The following is a 14580-nucleotide window of genomic DNA, read 5'->3' on the forward strand; positions in this document are numbered from 1 at the left end:
GTTGGTTTCTATAGATGAATTTGTTGAACTTCCTTGATGTTTCTTTATATGTTTTAGGAATTAGGGTTAATTCAAAGAAATTTGGTAGGTGTTGCATTAGCACTTGAGGTTTGTCTGTACATGTTGGAATTTGGTACGTAATAGCTTCTGCACAATGCTATAGTTAAATGCGGTAATTTAATATTGTGAAATGCTTTTGGTTTGAGCTGATTTACGTACTCATGAACTTTGGCACTTTAAGATATCAATTATATCTCTGGTCGAACTATTGATGTCGAATGAGATGAGTCAAGTGTGCTTGACTGCTCGGTAAGAATTGCTCACTAGCTCTGTTTTGGGTGGCTTGCTTTTCAACACAGTGTTAGTAGCTTTCTATGGATATGTTAATATCTTTTCAAGCTGATGTCAATAGCTTTTTAGTTTACATTTTGATTGACTACAAATTAGTAGCTTTCTATAACTATTATAATGGCTTTGCAATAAAATGATAGTAATTTTTTATGCCTATGATAGTATCTTTTAAAGTTGATGTCAGTAGCTTTTTCGTTTGCATTTTGATTGACTTTGAGTTGTCTTTTGTCAATAGCTTATCAAATTGGAAAATCAGGATTTTGTATGAAATTCAGTTTTCTTTTTGTTGTGATTTTGTATCTCTAGCATTCCTTGTTTGAGATTTGTGTTACACTATCAACATAGATAATCTGTTGGTTTTATTGCAATTAGTATTAATGTCAGTAGTTTTTTACTACTGGTATGGTAGCTTTCTACATGTGACATAGTAGCTTTATGTATTTATCTTGGTATATTTTAGATTGCTTGTTTATGATTATCTAGTTTGACAGGACCCGCCCCGGATTTCCCCCTGAAATCCGAAAAGGCCCTGCGGGGCCCACCTTAGAAGAAATTCTACCAATAATTTGACAGAACTTCCCTTAAAAATGGACAACCCAAAACCTGTAAACAAACAATTACACTTCTAAATCATCCATCCTTATTCTCCTTGAGCCACCCTGCTCCCTATATCACAACATCTCTCATATCACAAAACAATTCTGAAACTTAAGAATATTAATCTCAAGAGATATCAGAGCAATCTATTTCTCAGGCGTACAAGAAGGTAGAATACAAGATAAACGACCAATACTTTTATAATGCGGAAGCTATGACAGCTATACCTCAACCCCAAGTACGCTCGACCTCAAGCTAAACTGGCCTGCAAACTGGGCATTTAAAACCGAAGGGCCCAGGGGAAAACATTTAAAATCCGTTAGAGTGAGTGGACGAAAAATAAGTAATTTCAAATGAATAAGTAAAACTTAATGCTTTCCCAAGTTATTCTCTAAAACCTCGCATGCAGTAACAATCTTGAACACACTCTTAATCATCCTCTTTACTGAAATCTCAATCACGTAACAAGAACATCTTGAAGTCTCTTAAAATCTCATCCTCAATCCTTATAAAAACATCATTTTCATGAGGCTCGTTTGATGACTAGAAAGGACTGCTGCCTAGTCATCTCATGCCATCTAGGAGGGACTGCCACCCAGATGACGCATCGGAAGGGACTGCCAACCGGAATAGGAGGCGGTGGATAGATGGGACTGCCAACTAGCCACATGTGGTAGACGGGACTGCCGACTAACCACAAGTAGTAGACGGGACTGCCAACCAACTACCTCATGTCATCTGGAAGGGACTGCCAACCAGGTGACGCATCGGATGGGACTGCCAACCGAGCTGTAGTCTGGAAGGGACTGCCAACCAGACCATTACCTAGAAGGGACTGCCAACTAGGTAAGATACGCATGCGCCAAAACTGGCCTCCTTAATAAACTGAATAGCCTCCTCAAGAACTGAAAATAACCTCTTTCAATCACTTGCTTTCGGAAAGAAACTCGATATTACCTCAATAAATCAATAATAATTCACCGAAAGCATAACTCCATAATAACTTGCTAACTCAATCCTCGATATCTCAATAAATCCTCGAAAGCATAATCACATACTCTATAATTCAATAATTGCTTTCGGAAAGAAAGCTCCATCTAACCCAAGTCTGATAAGTGCGGAATTCAAAACCCAATAAATCTCGATAATCAATCACACTCAAATATTTGCTAAATCCATCGCACTCGTATATCTTCATAAAAACTGATATTCGAAAACAATAATTCTCATAATATTTTTCCGAATCAGTCACTTCCCGAAAATCATTTCCCAACTCAATAACTCATGAATGACTATCTCAAAAATCTACTAAAAGCCCTCGGGAAGGAATTTCAATACTAATCTCGTAATCCATAAATAAATCTCGATAAACTAAATCTCAAATATTCAAAACATAATTAAATCTCAATTGGAAGAAAATAATAATAATACTGCATGCGGAATTAATTTAAAAACAAATGTCCACTCACAGTACTATTTAGGCGACCATGCATACGAGTTCCTTCGTCGAGCAATAGCTCGGTACATCGCCCTGTACACAATTATATTCCGTGAATAACTATTCAACAATTAAATACGATTCTCAAAATCAAATCCTCTTAATTACATCTCCACTTCTCCTCGGATGCAACCCAAATTATACCACTAATACCATTTCGTTAATTTAAAGGTTCCAAGGCAGAACCGAGAGATATCCGACTGCCGGATTCTCGTAATTCGATAATCGAAACCCTAAACTTCAAAAATTCATAATTAATTCCAAGCTTCTCCAAAATTCACCAAATTTCATATATAAGCTCTACAGTATTTATAGGATTTAATGGGCTAAAAACTGGAATTAAAACACAGCCCAACACGCCTCCACGCGCCACCCACAGTGGCGGCGCGTGGGATCCACGCGCAGGCGGCAACCACCTCCGATGGCCACCATATTTTGACAGCAGCACCTACACAACACACTGATCAATTTTCTCAACTACAACACATCCCAATTTTACCTTTAAACAGTCGAAATCAACCGGTGAAGAAAACCCAGAAAATCAAGAACCCTAGATTTTCAATTCTGCCTCTACACTTCAAATCTTGATTCGAGGCTAGGGGCAAAATGATCTCCGTGGAAAACCAAACCTTCGACGGCAAAATGGTGACCAAAGGTGGCCGGAATCGCCGGAAATCGGCAAAAATGGCTAACTGCCACCGTAGCTTCCTCCGCTCCAAATCGAGCTTCTCCGGCCAAATCACCGTAATATACCTCCACAGACGTGATAAAGGGAAGAAACCGAGCTTGGGGGTGGTCGGATTACGTTCTGGGTCGGCCGGAGGAGGAAGAAATCGGAGGGGGAAGAGATCGGGCCGAAAGGGAGGAAGGGTCGGGGAGAGAGAAGAGAAAGTTACCGGGCGCTAGGTAGATTTTCCAAAAATGGAAATCTACCAACAGTAATTTCCATATATATATACAACTTACCATGAACAGTAAATTCTACATTTTTGGCCATAACTCTCACATACTAAGTCCAATTTTTACGCACCACATATGCACGCGCTCGGTTTAACGTCCTCTACAACTTTCATGAAGGAAATTTTCTCAAATTTTGACCCGAACAAAAAGTCAACTTTTAGGGCCCCCTAAAAACATTGAAACGACAGTAAAAGTGAAAGTAAAAGTTGTTTACCGTCCAAATGACTAGTAACCCGGTGAATTCGGGTTCGGGACGTCACATAGTTGATAAAGATTGCTTGTTTTGTTGTATGTTTATTTTTGCAGAATTCTTCCCGTTTGCATTTGCAGTAGTAGATTCCGAAAATCATGTGAATTTGGGTAGTGAAGTCTCCATTGACCATGAGATCATCTGACCAACCAAAAAAAGGTTGAAATGAAGTCTGTTGCTGAAGGTGGCAAAATAATGCCTATGGTTAGTATATTGTGGTAGAGCTTGACAATAAGAAACATCAACGGTGGTCATCTGAAAAATGACAGTAGCATTACAACATTGATAGTAGCTTTCTACAACTATTATAGTAGATTTTCACAACTATAGTAGTGGCGTTTTACAACTATGAAAGTAGCTTTTTACATAATTATGTCATTGTTGGACCATGCATACTTTTTATTGAATTTGTTTTCTTTTTCCGATTGCAATAGCTTTTTTATTTTAGTTGTATCATTTACATTTTCATAGCTTTGTTAGTAAATGAGAATAGTATTCTCAGTCTCTAGGAGTAGCTTTTGTTCTTCTTGTTTATTGCTTTTGGCGTTATTAAGAGTAACTTTTGATGATGGTGAGAGTAGTTTTTGTTACTGGTGAGAGTAACTTTCTGGTGTTGGTGACAGCAGTGTTTGTTGATGGTGAGAGTAGCTTTTGATATTGATGACAATAGCTTTTGTTGGTATGGATAGTAGCTTATGGATAGTAGCTTTTGGTTTTGGAGACGAAGCTTTTGTTAGTGACAGTAGTTTTTGTTACCGGTGACAGTAACTTTTGTGACCTCACCGGAAATCTCACCAACGTAGCTTTTGTTGCTAGTGATAGTAGTTTTTATGACCTTGCTGCAGGTTGCCGGAATTCTTATCAAAGTAGTTTTTGTTGCTAGCGACAGTAACTTTTAGTGTTAGTGACAATAGCTTTTGTGGTCGCCGGAAGTTGGCCTAAGTGGACCAGAGACCTCACCAGAGAGGAGAGAGAGAGAGAATGATTGTTGACCTTTTACTCTAGTGGCATTTATGTAAATATGTTGGTTTTTATATTCAAAATATAACATCCTTTTTAATCTAGTGGCCTTATGAGAAAAAAAATTAGTTGGTGGCCTTATGGCTAAAAAAACATTCAAATATGCACTTAAATGTAATTAACCCTAGAAATTAAGGTGGGGCATAACAGTCTTGTGAAACAAACATGCCCTATATATATGTATTTTAAAAATAGGTCTAAAAATAGTACCCAAAATTTTTGACTGATAATTTGTTAAAGTGACTCTAGAGAAACAGATTATCCCAACTTTTGGCAACAAAATGAGCAAATAGATGGAGGTTTGTCATTGTTACTATTTAGGATGAAATAAAAAGTTTAGGTACTACTTGCATGTGATCAAAATGTAAGTCCAAGAGTTACTTATTTTGTGTGTGACTTCTAAATTTCGTTTGATTTGCTTTCCGTTTTAAATTTCAAAGGTTATTTATAGATACCTTACTTATTCTACATGAGACTCAAAGTCTCTTTCCTTACTAAAGCCCCCTCTATCTCTCTGAACTTTTCTCAACCATTTCAAACATGAGTTAGGTATGCTGGACCAGGGGCATCCCAGACCAGTTTGCAATGATGAAAAAGGCCAAGGAGATCGAGGTCAAAGGTCTGGGCAGCGTGGTCGATTGCAAAGTGGTAGCTCGATCAAGGTCAACTGCAAAGTGGAAGCTGGCGAGTCTTCTCGACTACAAACTGGTCCAGGATGCCCCTGGCATTCGTCCGGCAAACGCAGGTCCACCATCGCCGCTTGATCGAGGCCAGATGAGGGACTTCCACACTTTTGCGTTTGTGCGGACATTCATCTCTGATCCGGCCTACACACACATATATACAGATCCTGTCCAAAGTGGAGCTCCGCTTCGAAATTAAAGTGCGAAGTTAGAGTTTATGGTCACTTTTCGGTCGCATATCCACATCTCGATCGTTCAGTTTTTAGGTACTAATGTATAGATCATCTATAAAAATTTTCAACCAAATTGATGATCTTAAGATATTGATAACTGTCTTAAAGCTAGTACAGTTCATGTTGGACAGATTCAGTTCGTCCATTGATTTAAGCTAGTACGGTCACTTTTCGGTTGCATATCCACATCTCAACCGTTCAATTTTTAGGTACTAATGTATAGATCATCTATACAAATTTTCAGCCAAATTGATGATCTTAAGATATTGATAACTGCCTTAAAGCTAGTACGGTTCATGTTGGACATATTCAGTTCGTCCATTGATTTAAGCTAGTACGGTCACTTTTCGGTCGCATATCCACATCTCAACCGTTCAGTTTTTAGGTACTAATGTATAGATCATCTATACAAATTTTCAGCCAAATTGATGATCTTAAGATATTGATAACTGCCTTAAAGCTAGTATGATTCATGTTGGACAGATTCAGTTCGTCCATCAATTTGATTGAAATTTTGCAGAGATGATCTATACATTAGTACATAAAAACTGAACGGTCGAGATGCGGATATGCGACCGAAAAGTGACCTTAAACCCTAACCTCGCTTGGAAATTTCAGAGTGAGGCATTGCTCTGGATAGGATCTGTATATGCATATATATATATATATATGTATGTGTATATATATATATGTATGTATATATATGTGTGTGTGTGTGTATATATATACATATATATATATATATATGTGTGTGTGTGTGTGTATATAACCGTACTATTTTTAAGGTAGTCATCAATACCTTAACGACCATCAATTTGACTGAAATTTTGCAGAGATGATCTATACATTAGTACATAAAAACTTAACGGTTGAGATGTGGATATGCGACCGAAAAGTGATCCTAAACCCTAACCTCGCTTTTAAATTTCAGAGTGAGGCATCACCCTAAATAGGATCTGTATATATATATATACATATATATATATATACATATATATATATATATATATCCGCAACCCAGAAAAAGTGCAGACGTCGCTCCTCCGGCCTCGATCAAGCGTTGACGGCGTGGCTCAGCTTGCCGAACGAAGGCCAGGGGTCTGCGAAGTCAGTCTGCCGTCGGGTGGAGTCGCTGGCGACCTGTTTGCAGCGCTGCCCAGAAACCTGCAATCCCGACCTCCTCCGACCTCGATCGCTGCCCAGAAGCCGTCTGGGATGCCTCCGACCTCCGTCCGACAAGCCCTGCCCCGCCATCGTGGCCTGAAAGCTGCTACTGCGTCGACGTCGGACATCCGTCCGTGATCGGGCCTCTATACATACATACATACTAGACTCCAAACACACCCTATGAGTGTGGATAATTACGTGGGAAGTTATTCCATAGAATGTGGAGAAAATTGATGCACATATTTTGTTTTTAATTTTTTTTGTTAAATTTCTTTTGTTTTTATTTTATTTGTGGATTGACCATTTTGTCTTTCTCAAATATTTCAGTTCAAATGTTTTGTTAATATTTAAGGAATATTTTGGTGAAAAATTTCTGTTTTGGCTGACAAACTCTCTTCTCTTAATAATAGTATGAGAAATTTTAAATACACACCCCTAATCACTTAATACACATCCCTATTATTTTATATTTCAAATTAGATTTTGTAGGTAGGTTAAATGACCAAAACAGACATTTATTCATTAGAATAAGAAAAAAATAGTCATATTTTCCTTATATTATTATTCTATTTATGTATAAATAGTTAGATAAATACAACAAATTTCTATACATGGCCTCCCAATTTAATACAAGAATAAAGTTAGAAACTATCTAATTTAATTTTTCCTTAAATAAATTGTAATTAGATGAGGTTAGAGTTATGATTAATCAATTTAAGGAAAAATTGTGATTAATCATGACAGTGTTTTAGGAAATCAGAAATTGAGAGATAATCGCTGTGTATTCTCATTGATAATAGGGGCCCTCTTTATATAAAGGATTACAATGCATAGAGTTAGAATCATACAAGGAAAGATAATCTCTAGATTCTTCTAATTAAACCCTATTACCACTAGGTCAAGTAACCTAGAGTTTGGGCCAAACACAAATAGAGATATCCTTAAACACTCCCCCTTGTGTTGTCCAAACGCGGTGCTTCTCTTGTTGCCTCGTTAAAAACCTTGCCGAGTAACAAAAACCCAGTGGGACAAAAATAACCTCGGTCGAAGGGGAAAAAGAGCACAACACACCCTTCACGTTTCGAGGTGAACATGTAGACATCTCCCCCTGATGTCTGCGCCTCCCCCTGATGACTACGATCATGGGAGTTCAGATAATTTCAGCAAGTCAGTTCTTGCCACATGTTTCTTCAACGCGGATTTGGGCAATGACTTAGTAAACAAGTCTGCCTCACTGTCCTCAGATTGAACCTAATTCACTTTGATCTCGAGGAGAGTCTGTTGTTGCTGATTATGCTTGGTGTTATCGCTTTTGATGTAGCCTTGCCTCATTTGTTCAAAACAAGCATCATTATCCTAAATGCTCGTAGGCTCATCTGTGGTAGACTTCAAGCCACAATTGTTCGAACATGCATAATTATGAATCCAATCCATATTCACTCACGAACCACTTCATGAAGAGCAATGATCTCTGCATTGTTCGAAGATATAGTGACGGTCTATTCTGTAGACCTTCAAGATATCATGGTCTTTTCCCATTGTGAACACTTAACCAGTTTGGGAGTGACCTTTGTGTGGGTCAGAGAGATACCCAACATCAGCAAAACCTTCCAAAACACATGTCGTCTTGGGATGGGGATAGTGGACGCAGGCCAGTGTTGGCGGCGTACCTGGTGTGTGATGGGTCTGAATCCATTATCTCTTTGTAGGGATAAAACAAGCTCGTATCAATCGTACATCTCAAATATCGAAAGATATCTTTTACACCAATCCAATGGCGTCGCGTTGGCGCAGAGCTATATCTAGTTAACAAGTTCACAACATATGAGATGTCCGGTCTTGTGCATTGGGATAAGTACAATAATGCGCCTATTGTACTAAGTAAGGCACTTCTGCCTTTAGCACATCTTCGTCATCATCCTTTCAACGAAGAGGATCCTTTTCAGGATCAAGACTATGGACGATCATAGGGGTGCTTGAAGGCTTGACCTTGTCAAAATGCCTAAGCATCTATCGACACGATGCTCAAGCTCTAAACCGAGACATAATCGTGTTCTCCCAAAATCCTTCATCTCAAACTACGGATTTCAAGTGTTCAGCAGTTTCCCTTAACTCTTTAAGGGCTTCTAATGAAGATCATGTCCAATATGAACCGCGATAGAATCCGAAACTTGTCATAGAAACGCGTGGGCATATCCCTTCCCAATCAAGTAGTCACTTTAGTGAGCGTTTCAACCTCTTTGTAAACGCGCTCCATGGTCTAGAGCCACTTGACTTGGGTAAATGAAGTTCACCATGAACCTTCATGTATATTCCATATCTAGATCCCTATAGAGATACGTAGTGACCACATTTGTAAGCTGTATGTTCAGTTATTCGGAAACTACCAAACTGACAGGGTAGTGGAGTGCAATGACATCCATTACGAGATAATGTCTCATCATAGTCGAATCCAAGGCGTTTTGTGAGAAGCCTTGCGCCATAAGGCGAGATTACCATCTCTTTTTCTCACTACGCTTTCTAACGAAGACCTCATTAGTCAACAGGTTTTATGTTAGGAGGTGTTGGCATCTCTAGCTCGAAAACCTTCCTCTTCGTTAGAGAATCCATCTTAACCTGGATCGCATTTTTCCATTTAGGCCAAATCTCTCTACGTTGGTATTCATTCATCAACGGAGCGTGGTTCGATATCATCTGACTCAACAAACTCCTGCGCAATGAAATACGCAACTACATCATCAATTATGATAGAGTTTCTATCCCACGTCTCATGTACACTAGTGTAATTTTCATAGAGCTCTATATTCTCAGGAATAGGTTTTGACGTTGAGGCGTCCCCCAACGATAACCATAACCCGGAAGATACTCATGAGATGGATTTTGAGTCTTGATGATCAAAGGATTGGAATGTGCCAAAGTATCCTTCGAACCCACGGGCTTTCCACGCATCCTATAACGCCAGAGTGCCACTCTCTTTGGCGTTGGCGCCATACCCACCTCCGTGTGGGGTGGCGCTACATCCTCTCGTATGGACGACCTTCCTTGCAGGTTTGTTTGCAGCATATTTGTGTGATCTCATCACTTTAATAGGGATCAAGAAGAGACATAGTGGGGACAGACTACGACAATTCCTGTCGTTCCTGTTGAACATCTGTGTTCTTATCTCCCCCGAACGACGGGAAGAGTATCTCATCAAAGTGACAACCCGCAAAGCTAGCGGTAATGAGATCGACGTGCAAGGGCATTAAGTGGCGGACGATTGTTGGAGTCTCAAATCCAACGTAGTTGCCCATTCGTCTGTAAGGACCCATCATAGAGCGCTGTGGCGGCGCAATTGGCACATAAATGGCACACTCAAATATAAGTAAGTACGATATTTGTACCCAGTCACTAGCTGTAACGCAGAGGTACATTGAGTGGCGGTGGGTCATAGACGAAGTAACATAGCTGCATGCGATATTGCATCACCACAAGCGGATATAAGGAGATTGGTGCGCATTACTAATGTCTGGACTACCATCGTAGTCATTTCCGCAAGACCATTTGGGTGTACATGGGAATGTGATGTCCAACATCAGTCCCATTGCAATATCCATCAAAAATCTTTCGATGTAAACTCTCTAGCATAGTCAAATCCAATTGACTGAATAGGATGATCTGGGGAGTGAGCCTGTTGTCATATGATATGTGCTAGGAGTGTAGCGTAAGTAGCATTTATAGGTGGACAATGGCAAAACACGTGACCAACTGTTTGCGTGTCAACCAATATCATGAAATATTTAAGCGTTCGCAAGTTGGTTGAATCAATCCACAAAATCCCTACGGATTATTTGTAAGAACAGAATGAGTATTGTCATATCCTTTGCATAGGACGGTCTCAGTCCTAATTTCCCTAAGGAACGGGCTTTGTAAAACGAGCGAGAGGCCTTAGAAGCAACCATTGAGTATTTTAGTTAGGCCTGAGCCTCTAAAACACTATTTGAAGTAAGTTGGTGATTGCAGCATCACCTGGGGCGCCATCACCATGATGAACGCCATCCATGGCGTCATGGATAGGGACTGCGCCAGCCCTAGGCTGGTGGTGGACGGAGGTAGTGCCCTAGGCAGCAGCGTCGGTCACACTTAGTCCAGGAATCAACTTTTGATTCATGCTACATTTCGCTCGAGAGAAAGGATGTCCATGTGAAGTCTTTGTAGATGGATCATCAAATCATGACTAGGATGATCTATCCTGTCATGACAAAGCCAATATGTGTCTAAATCCAAGAGATCTTCTCTCATAACTTTTATTGGATTAATAGCTCGAATAGTGACATAGAGTCCACTAGAGAGACACATAAACTTCTCTAAGATGCGTCTTTGTTCTCAATCATTAAAGGTATTGTAAAGGAACTCATTTCCGTTCTCTACATGCATTTTCGCATGGAATTCGTTGGCTATTCATAGGGTACGATTTGCCCTAAGAGCGTAGAGAGTTTCTGTGACAGCTGTAATCAAGGTGCCATTTGGCAAGTGGAACTTGGGCTATTCCATGTCCTTGAATTAATACTGATGACCCAGCCATCGTAGTCACAAAGTCATATGCTCATAATCAAAATTGAGTCATAATGAAAAGAACTCGAAATTTTATTCATAAGCCAACAAAGTACATCATTGTCTCTTAACCATTAGGAGAATCTAATCCAAATGCTAGCTAATGCAAAATAATGGTAGTCGTCTAACTTCTTTCGGTAATTCCAAAATAAATGTGACCAGGTGAGTAGAGAGATGTCGGTGGAGCAAGGCTCGCTTAAGTACCACTAATCTCAGAACCTTCCTAGACATCACACTTACTTTGGGTGAGCCTACTTTGAAGAAAGACTAAACCATTGGCATTTACTACAAAGTACATGGCAATTGCCTATTACATCTCTTGGAAAAATAAAGACTTAAACAGAATTGGCGATCTATTGATCCCAGCCAGATTTGTAGTCTTCAACCCTTTACTCTAGATCATCTTCTTGATCTTCTTGTTACACATAGTGAGCTTCTCTTGCTTCACAATATGCTTTGTAGGCGGTGACAAATTCTTCACGAGCTCTACAAATGTGTGCCCAAGGCTCAGACACTCCACATCGAGAACATACATCTCTTTGCTCGAACTCCATTGATTGAGGCGCTTTGAAAGCGTCATTTAGATAGCTCTTAGTGTTGGTAGCGCCACCAACATGGCCAGAGGCGTTGCCTCCCTCTCTCTTTCCACGTTTACCTCTTCGGTTCCATGTTCGCCTCTTTTGGCAGTTACCTTCCCAAGTAGAGCGATTATATGGACCAGAATGTCCAGAAGTATCCCTAAAATTAGGGTTTCGCTCTTGGCGCCCTCTCTTAGAGGTGAGACTATAATTGGATTCCGGAATATGCTCTGTTTCCACGGATCTCGAATTATAGTTCTTCACAAGGATATTGTCATGCTTTTCAGCGACATTCATAGCTCCAATGAGCTCATGAAACCTTGTGATCCGTCTTGCATTAACATTGATTCGATAGTTCTTAGCAACCATCAATGCAGAGACGGGGAAGGTAGAGAGAGTCTTCTCAATCAACATAGCATCTGTGATCTCTTTACCACAGAATTCCATTAAGGATTTAATGCGAAGTGCTTCCGAGTTATAGTCAAGAACTGACTTGAAATCACAGAAGCGGAGGCTATGCCATCTCACTTCTAGGTCAGGAAGCAAGGAGTCACAGACTTTGCCAAATCTTTCTTCGAGTGAGACCCACAGCCCTCTGGGGTCTTCTTCATTCATATACTCGTACTGGAGCGAATCATCCATATGATGAGTCATTAGGATGATGGCTTTCGCCTTATTTTCCTCTAAGGCTGCTCTATTTGCTTCCAAAGCTTGAGCTTGCTCAACAGTTATCACGTCCTGGCTAGGCTCAAAAATCATATCTAAGATTCCTACAGCCTTGAGATGCTGGTGGATATCACGAACCCACCTGTGATATCCAGAGCCAGTTATTCCCAATGGAGCAAAGTCCAATCTGTTCAGGTTACTCATCCTGAAAGAGAACAAGAAATTAGGGTTAGTTTCGGAGCGAAATAGGCTACCACGAAAACATATGAAATTTCTGAGCGTAATCGCTTCCAAGAAATTAGGAATTTCCGAGCGTAGTCGCTTCCAAGAAATTCGATTCCAAGAGATATTGGATTAGATCGAAACAATGATGTAAGTGGTCGATCATAAATTCTCTACAAACTCTAAGTTTGGAGATCTCAACAAGCTCTAAGCTTGGAGTGAGCACGAACCCCCGCAGTTCGGCTTAATTTGGTCTCCCTTATAATGAAGAAAGGGGGGTAGAAGAAGGGAGGTTGCAAGTCCTCGAGAAAAAGAAAAGAAATTGAAATTACGGAAGCAAAAGGAATTAAATAAAAGAAAATACCTTGAATGTAGGCTTCCTCTTTTTTTTCTTTCCCCCTTTTTTTTTTTCTTCTTCTTCGGCTGGGCTGCAGGCCCTCTTCTTTTGTTTCTTTCTTTCTTTCTCCTCCGGCTGGGCTGCAGGCCCACTTCCTTTTCTTTTCTTTCTCTTTCTTCTTTCTCCTCCTGGGCCCGCCTCCTTCTTTCTTTCTTTTCTTCTCTACCTTCTGGGCTCGCCACCTTTTTCTTTTCTTCTCTAGGCCGCGTCGTTTCTGGAGTTGGGCTCGTCTGGACGAGGTTTGGGCTGGACTGAAGCTGCGCAGGCTGGAACAAAGGACAGTGGCGGTTCAAGGAGGTCCGGCACTTCTGCATGCCGGTCCGGCCACTTTCCGGCCGGTTCTGGAAGTTGCGTTTCTGGTGGAGGATTTTGGAGTCAGGGAGCCGGTTCTGACCAAATATAACAGTGGAAGGTGGTGTGGAAGAATGCGAACTGAGCAGAGGTTGTTTTTATCTTCTGGAGGCCGGTTCGGCACTGTTCCGGCCTGTTCTGGTGACGCCGGCAGCGGTTCTAGGCTCCTGGGATTGAGTACTTCAAGGTGTGATGTGGAGACAGAAAAAGCTTCAAGGTTTGGCTATTTGTTTCAGGGTTAGGGCTTTGTGCTGATAACGTGTTTTAGGAAATCAGAAATTGAGAGATAATCGCTGTGTATTCTCATTGATAATAGGGGCCTCTTTATATAGAGGATTACAATGCATAGAGTTAGAATCATACAAGGAAAGATAATCTCTAGATTCTTCTAATTAAACCCTATTACCACTAGGTCAAGTAACCTAGAGTTTGGGCCAAACACAAATAGAGATATCCTTAATCAGACAGGAAATTATTTAAGGAAAAATAGAGTTATGATTACAATTGTAACTAACTCCCATTTTTTAGTTAATTTCCTTTTTTGTTCTAAGAGTTATGATTAATCAATTTATTTTCTAATGTAAAATATCACAGATGAAAAAACTTTGTAATTGTTAATTTGTTTGGGCCCTCTAATGACAACTATTTAATTCCGCCGCAATAGAAAAACTACGGGTATAGTTTTGGTTGAATGTGCAACTCATAATTTTATACTTGATTAATATGGTGTTTGGTGGATGAGAGCTCAAATAACACAAAGCCTATTTATATGCATCTATATATTTAAAGGGAACAATAATAAATCTTTTATGAATTTCTCAATAACTAACACAAGTAATAAATGTCAATATATTAGAATATACTAATCATATTAAATAGTAACCTTAATATAGTCAAAAAGTAGGATATTTCATGATTTTTGAGATTAAGGTTATGTAGGTTGTGTATTTAGTAAATTATTAGAATAAGAAATTAAATGGGTGGTGTATTAAGTATGGAGTGTATATTAAGTAA

This window comes from Rosa chinensis, chromosome 1 (assembly GCF_002994745.2).
Source record: "Rosa chinensis cultivar Old Blush chromosome 1, RchiOBHm-V2, whole genome shotgun sequence".
NCBI lineage: Eukaryota > Viridiplantae > Streptophyta > Magnoliopsida > Rosales > Rosaceae > Rosa > Rosa chinensis.